At 41.8% G+C, this 7115-nt stretch overlaps 1 pseudogene; it reads right to left on the bottom strand.

Annotated features, from left to right (window-relative positions):
* Nucleotides 1–282: 282 nt before the first annotated feature.
* On the bottom strand, nucleotides 283–1695 carry LOC120862076 (annotated as a pseudogene).
* Nucleotides 1696–7115: the final 5420 nt, after the last annotated feature.

The raw sequence follows: 7115 nt of genomic DNA, 5'->3' as shown, positions 1-7115 counted from the left end.
CTCACTCTGCTGCTGTTTCAAAATTTCAATGTTAGTTTTTGCACATCTTCCCCCACCTCCACCCTGTTTGTAAAGAACTAAAACATTACATCTGGTGAACAGGAAAGATTTCACTACACCTCAAATGCAGAACACCTATGAAGCAGAGGAATGTTGGCTATTTAAACAGAAGCAGATTAAGAAAAAAAAAAAATGATGCAGGACTCCTTTAGTTCTTCACTAGTCTTGGAGAAACTTTCCAGAATACTGCTTCATACTATAAAAAAGAAAAAATATCTTGCATTAGAATCCTTCAACATCTCCATACTGCTTCATGCTGTTCTGCAGCAAATACTGTGCATTCTGTATCTGGTCCTGTGTTCCTAGAATGGAAATGATCCGATCTTCAGATCCTTCTAAAGGCTCATCAATTTTGATCAAAGCTCCTGACTCATGACGGATTTGTTTAATCCACTGACCACCTTTGCCAATAATAGATCCAGCCAAATCTTTGGGAATAGTTACTTGTGTAGTAATAATAGGTCCACCAAGATCACCATATGAGCCACGACCCCCTGCATAGGAATAATCATATCCAGAACCACCCTGTGGTTCATAAGCCATCTGCCACTCTGATGGGCTCCATGTATCTATTGCAGAGTCCCAGGTTTCATCAGCACTGAAACCAACCATGCCATCATAACGGTCTCCAGGTCTTCCTCTTCTGTCATAGGCCATTAGATCTCCTCCTCTTGGTGGTGGTGGTGGTGGAAGAGGAAGATTCCGAGCTCTACTACCTCCCCAGCCACCTCCTCCGGGAGGGGGTGGAGGAATTCCTCGACAAGAGCTCATATCATTATAATCTTTTCTGGAGGGAGGCATGGGACGCCCACCTTGACCATGCGGCATTCTGTCAAAACCACCTCTTCCCCACATGGGAAATCCCACAGGACGTCCACGGCAGTCATCAAACATCATTGTAAAACCACCATAATCATAGGTTTCATCATAAAAATTGGGATCATAAGGCTGAGTGCATCCTTTGATAGGAGACTCTCATATATGATCAAGGATGATCTTTATGCACTCTACAAACCTGTCAGGTTTTCCTCCAATAAGAACGACTCTGTCGGTAGCTTGAGGACAACACTCCTGGAAAAGCTTGATTGTTGTCTGAGTGTTCTCTCGAAGTTCTTTGATTTTAGCACCTTTGACTCCAACAATTCCTCCTGCCAGACTCTGATGAATCAAGTCTCAACTCTCAGTCAAAGTCGCTTCCTTTATAGTGCTGGTAAGTTAAGCATTCCACAGCATCAGATTCGAACAGGAGCTGGCTAGTTGCAGTGGGTGATGGCAACTGCAGGCCCTCTTCCAAGGTAGGGATGGTTTTCTTCAGAATTTCTCCAATCCTTTCATTATCAGCACTGATACTCAATATGCGCTCGGGACCACTGCTGTCTGGGACTGAAACACTGGCATTGTAGTCTGTATGGAGAGCCTTAATATTCTTGCCTCCTTTTCCAATCACTGCCCCAGCATTCTTGCTCTGAAGCAGAATGCATAATTCAACCATCTCATCAGTGTTTCTAGATCTTTTAAAAGCTTGTTCCTCCTCCATATCTTCAGCAAGGTGTTTACCGAATTCGCCATTGGTTTCCGTGTTGGGAAAGGTTTCCTCTGGCTGTTCAGTTTCCATTTTCTTGTATTCAAGGGACACACCAGTCAGTTATTAAATATATCCTTCCAGGGCAGAACTGAAGTGTTCTGGGCTGCACCAGCTGACACCCTAGTTCTGTAGTAGCCCGGCAAGTGTACCGTCCCTATGCCACTGCCGATCATTTTCTGAATGTTGAGCTTTAAGCCAACTTTTTCACTCTCCTCTTTCACTTTCATCAAGAGGCTTTTTAGTTTCTCTTCACTTTCTGCCATAGGGTGGTGTCATCTGCATATCTGAGGTTATTGATATTTCTTCCGGCAATCTTGATTCCACCTTGTGCTTCCTCCAGCCCAGCGTTTCTCATGATGTACTCTGCATATAAGTTAAATAAGCAGGGTGACAATATACACCCTTGACATACTCTTCCCTATTTGGAACCAGTCTGTTGTTCCATGTCCAGTTCTAACTGTTGCTTCCTGACCTACATACAGGTTTCTCAAGAGGCAGGTCAGGTGGTGTGGTATTCCCATCTCTTTCAGAATTTTCCACAGTTTATTGTGATCCACACAGTCAAAGGCTTTGGCATAGTCAATAAAGCAGAAATAGATACTTTTCTGGAACTCTGTTGCTTTTTTGATGATCCAGCGGATGTAGACAATTTGATCTCTGGTTCCTCTGCCTTTTCTAAAACGAGCTGGAACATCTCGTCAACACCCAAATCAGATTGATTATATTCTTTGCAGCCAAAGATGGAGAAGCTCTATACAGTCAGCAAAAACAAGACTGGGAGCTGACTGTGGCTCAGATCATGAACTCCTTATTGCCAAATTGAGACTTAAATTGAAGAAAGTAGGGAAAACCACTAGACTATTCAGGTATGATGTAAATCATATCCCTTATGATTTTACAGTGGAAGTGAGAAATTGATTTAAGGGACTAGATTTGATATGCAGAGTGCCTGATGAACTATGGACAGAGGTTCGTGACATTGTACAGGAGACAGGGATCAAGACCATCCCCATGGAAAAGAAATGCAAAAAAGCAAAATGGCTGTCTGAGGAGGCCTTACAGACAGCCGTGAAAAGAAGAGAAGTGAAAAGCAAAGGAGAAAAGGAAAAATATAAGCATCTGAATGCAGAGCTCCAAAGAATAGCAAGGAGAGATAAGAAGGCCTTCCTCAGCGGTCAATGCAAAGAAATAGAGGAAAACAACAGAATGGGAAAAACTAGAGATCTCTTCAAGAAAATTAGAGATACCAAGGAAACATTTCATGCAAAGATGGGCTCAATAAAGGACAGAAATGGTATGGACCTAACAGAAGTAGAAGATATTAAGAAGAGGTGGTAAGAATACACAGAAGAACTGTACAAAAAAGATCCTCATGACCCAGATAATCATGATGGTGTGACCACTCACCTAGAGCCAGACATCCTGGAATGTGAAATCAAGTGGGCCTTAGAAAGCATCACTATGTACAAAGCTAGTGGAGGTGATGCAATTCCAGTTGAGCTATTTCAAATCCTGGAAGATGATGCTGTGAAAGTGTTGCACTCAATATGCCAGCAAATTTGGAAAACTCAGCAGTGGCCACAGGACTGGAAAATGTCAGTTTTCATTCCAATTCCAAAGAAAGGCAATGACAAAGAATGCTCAAACTACCATGCAATTACACTCATCTCACACGCTAGTAAAGTAATCCTCAGAATTCTCCAAGCCAGGCTTCAGCAATACCTGAAGTGTGAACTTCCAGATCACAGAATTAGCAGTTTAGAGTGGCACCCATTCATTAGCTCCTGGTAATGTGGGTTAGAAGTCCACCCAGCATGGGCAGATTCTCTACTCAGAGGATTCAAAAGTGAAACCAGGCACTGAGTGGATGAGTTCTTGTCTGAAGGCTTCAGGGAAATATATGCTCTCATTAGCTCATTCAGGTTGTTTGTAAGAATTCTTTTTTTTTTTTTTAATTTATTGATTTATTTTTTAATTTTTTAAATTTATTTTTATCTTTAATTGGAGGATAATTGCTTTCCAATGTTGTGTTGGTTTCTACTATACAATAACAGGAATCAGCCAGTTTGTTCAGTTGCTCAGTTGTGTGTGACTGTTTGCGACCCCATGGACTGAAGCACACCAGTCTTCTCATCCTTCACCATCTCCTGGAGCTTGCTCATACTCATGTCCATCGAGTGAGTGATGCCATCCAACTATCTCATCCTCTGTCATCCCCTTCTTCTCCTGCCTTCAATCTTTCCCAGCATCAGGGTATTTTCCAATAAGTCAACTTTTTGCATCCAGTGGCCAAAGTATTGGAGTTTCAGCTTTAGCATCTGTCCTTCCAATGAATATTCAGGACTGAGATCCTTTAGGATGGACTGGTTGGGTTTCCTTGCAGTCCAAGGGACTCTCAAGAGTCTTTTCCCAACACGACATTTGAAAAGCATCAATTCTTTGGCACTCAGCCTCCTTTATGGTCCACATCCATACATAATTAGTGGGAAAACCATAGCTTTGACTATAGAGACCTTTGTAGGCAAAGTAACGTCTCTGCTTTTTAATCAGCCATACTTTTATCTACATCCTCTCCTTCTTGAGCCTCCCTCCCACCCCTGCATCCCACCCATCTAAATCATCACAGAGTGCCAGACCGGACTCCCTGTGTTACATAGCAGCTTCCCATCAGTTAAGTATTTGCATATGGTAGTGTATATATGTTAAGGCTACTCTCTGATTCTTCCCACCCTCTCCTTCCCTTGCTGTGTCCATAGGTCTGTACATCTGTGTCTCTATTCCTGTTCCACAAATAGGTTCATCAGTACCATTTTTCTAGATTCCACATATATGCATTAACGTATGGTATGTTGGCAGAATTCTTTTCCTTGTAGCTGTAGGACTGAAGTCCTAATTCCCTTGCTGACTGTCTGCCAGGGGTCATTTTCAGCCTCCATAAATTGTCAGCATTATTTACATGTGATCCACTCCATATTCAAAGCTAGCTATCTCCTTCATGGTAAATCCATCTCACAGTCTGAATCTCTGCTTTCTCTATCTCTGACATTTTAGACTCATATTTAAAGGGCTCATGTAAAGGTCAGGCCACTAAGACAATCTACCTATCTTAAGGTTTGGGATTTGATTTAGGTCATACCTGAATGGTCTAGCGGTTTTCCCTACTTTCTTCAATTTAAGTTTGAATTTGGCAATAAGGAGTTCATGATCTGAGCCACAGTCAGCTCCCGGTCTTGTTTTTGTTGACTGTATAGAGCTTCTCCATCTTTGGCTGCATAGAATATAATCAATCTGATTTCAGTATTGACCATCTGGTGATGTCCATGTGTAGTCTTCTCTTGTGTTGTTGGAAGAGGGTGTTTGCTATGACCAGTGCATTTTCTTGGCAAAACTCTCTTAGTCTTTGCCCTGCTTCATTTCGCATTCCAAGGCCAAATTTGCCTGTTACTCCAGGAGTTTCTTGACTTCCTACTTTTGCATTCCAGTCCCCTATAATAAAAAGGACATCTTTTTGGGGTGTTAGTTCTAAAAGGTCTTGTAGGTCTTCATAAAACCGTTCAACTTCAGCTTCTTCAGCGTTACTGGTTGGGGCATAGACTTGGATAACTGTGATATTGAATGGTTTGTCTTGGAGACGAACAGAAATCATTCTGTCATTTTTGAGATTGCATCCAAGTATTGCATTTCAGACTCTTTTGTTGACCATGCTGGCTACTCCATTTCTTCTGAGGGATTCCTGCCCACAGTAGTAGATATAATGGTCATCTGAGTTAAATTCACCCATTCCAGTCCATTTTAGTTCGCTGATTCCTAGAATGTTGACGTTCACCCTTGCCATCTCTTGTTTGACCACTTCCAATTTGCCTTGATTCATGGACCTGACATTCCAGGTTCCTATGCAATATTGCTCTTTACAGCATCGGATCTTGCTTCTATCACCAGTCACATCCACAACTGGGTACTGTTTTTGCTTTGTCTCCATCCCTTCATTCTTTCTGGAGTATTTCTCCACTGATCTCTAGTAGCATATTGGGCACCTAATGACCTGGGGAGTTCCTCTTTTGGTATCCTATCATTTTGCCTTTTCATACTGTTCATGGGGCTCTCAAGGCAAGAATACTGAAGTGGCTTGCCATTCCCTTCTCCAGTGGACCACGCTCTGTCAGTGGGTGAGAAATAGATCTAAGGGCCTAGATCTGATAGATAGAGTGCCTGATGAACTATGGAATGAGGTTCATGACATTGTACAGGAGACAGGGATCAAGACCATCCCCATGGAAAAGAAATGCAAAAAAGCAAAATGGCTGTCTGGGGAGTACTTACAAATAGCTGTGAAAAGAAGAGAGGTGAAAAGCAAAGGAGAAAAGGAAAGATATAAGCATCTGAATGCAGAGTCACAAAGAATATCAAAAAGAGATAAGAAAGCCTTCTTCAGTGATCAATGCAAAGAAATAGAGGAAAACAACAGAATGGGAAAGACTAGAGATCTCTTTAAGAAAACTAGAGATACCAAGGGAATATTTCATGCAAAGATGGGCTCTATAAAGGACAGAAATGGTCTGGACCTAACAGAAGCAGAAGATATTAAGAAGAGGTGGTAAGAAAACACAGAAGAACTATACAAAAAAGATCTTCACGACCCAGATAATCATGATGATGTGATTACTAATCTAAAGCCAGACATCTTGGAAAGTGAAGTCAAGTGGGCCTTAAAAAGCATCACTATGAACAAAGCTAGTGGAGGTGATGGAATTCCAGTTGAGCCATTTCAAATCCTGAAAGATGATGCTGTGAAAGTGCTGCACTAAATATGCCAGCATATTTGGAAAACTCAGCAGTGGCCACAGGACTGGAAAAGGTCAGTTTTCATTCTAATTCCAAAGAAAGGCAATGCCAGATAATGCTCAAACTACTGCACAATTGCACTCATCTCACATGCTAGTAAAGTAACGTTCAAAATTCTCCAAGCCAGGCTTCAGCAATACATGAACCATGAACTCCCTGTTGTTCAAGCTGGTTTTAGAAAAGGCAGAGGAACCAGAGATCAAATTGCCAACATCCGCTGGATCATGGAAAAAGCAAGAGAGTTCCAGAAAAACATCTATTTCTGCTTTATTGACTATGCCAAAGCCTTTGACTGTGTGGATCACAATAAACTGTGGAAAATTCTGAAAGAGTTGGGAATACCAGACCACCTAACCTGCCTCTTGAGAAATCTGTATGTAGGTCAGGAAGCAATAGTTAGAACTGGACATGGAACAACAGACTGGTTCCAAATAGGAAAAGGATTGTGTCAAGGCTGTATATTGTCACCCTGCTTATTTAACTTATATGCAGAGTACATCATGAGAAATGCTGGACTGGACGAAACACAAGCTGGAATCAAGATTGCCGGGAGAAATATCAATAACCTCAGATATGCAGATGACACCACCCTTATGGCAGAGAGTGAAGAGGAACTAAAAAACCTCTT

The sequence above is a fragment of the Oryx dammah genome, unplaced genomic scaffold (assembly GCF_014754425.2).
Source record: "Oryx dammah isolate SB20612 unplaced genomic scaffold, SCBI_Odam_1.1 HiC_scaffold_3, whole genome shotgun sequence".
Classification (NCBI taxonomy): Eukaryota; Metazoa; Chordata; class Mammalia; order Artiodactyla; family Bovidae; genus Oryx; species Oryx dammah.
The sequence above is the reverse complement of the archived record's forward strand: the minus strand, read 5'-3'. Positions and strand labels throughout refer to the sequence as shown.